The sequence below is a fragment of the Hypanus sabinus genome (genome assembly GCF_030144855.1).
Source record: "Hypanus sabinus isolate sHypSab1 chromosome X2 unlocalized genomic scaffold, sHypSab1.hap1 SUPER_X2_unloc_4, whole genome shotgun sequence".
Lineage (NCBI taxonomy): Eukaryota > Metazoa > Chordata > Chondrichthyes > Myliobatiformes > Dasyatidae > Hypanus > Hypanus sabinus.
The window spans coordinates 797827-798285 of record NW_026779004.1 but is presented as its reverse complement, the minus strand read 5'-3'; positions in this window follow the sequence as shown (position 1 = coordinate 798285).

Here is a 459-nt window from a genome sequence, read left to right as displayed (position 1 = left end):
TGTTGGAGGATTCGGGGGTGAACACAGATTTGCTGATATATGCAGAGTTGGGGGTGTTGGAGGATTCGGGGGTGAACACGGATTTGCTGATATATGCAGAGTTGGGGGTGTTGGAGGATTCGGGGGTGAACACAGATTTGCTGATATATGCAGAGTTGGGGGTGTTGGAGGATTCGGGGGTGAACACGGATTTGCTGATATATGCAGAGTTGGGGGTGTTGGAGGATTCGGGGGTGAACACGGATTTGCTGATATATGCAGAGTTGGGAGTGTTGGTGGATTCGGGGGTGAACACGGATTTGCTGATATATGCAGAGTTGGGGGTGTTGGAGGATTCGGGGGTGAACACGGATTTGCTGAAATATGCAGAGTTGGGTGTGTTGGCGGATTCGGGGGTGAACACGGATTTGCTGATATATGCAGAGTTGGGGGTGTTGGCGGATTCGGGGGTGCACACCG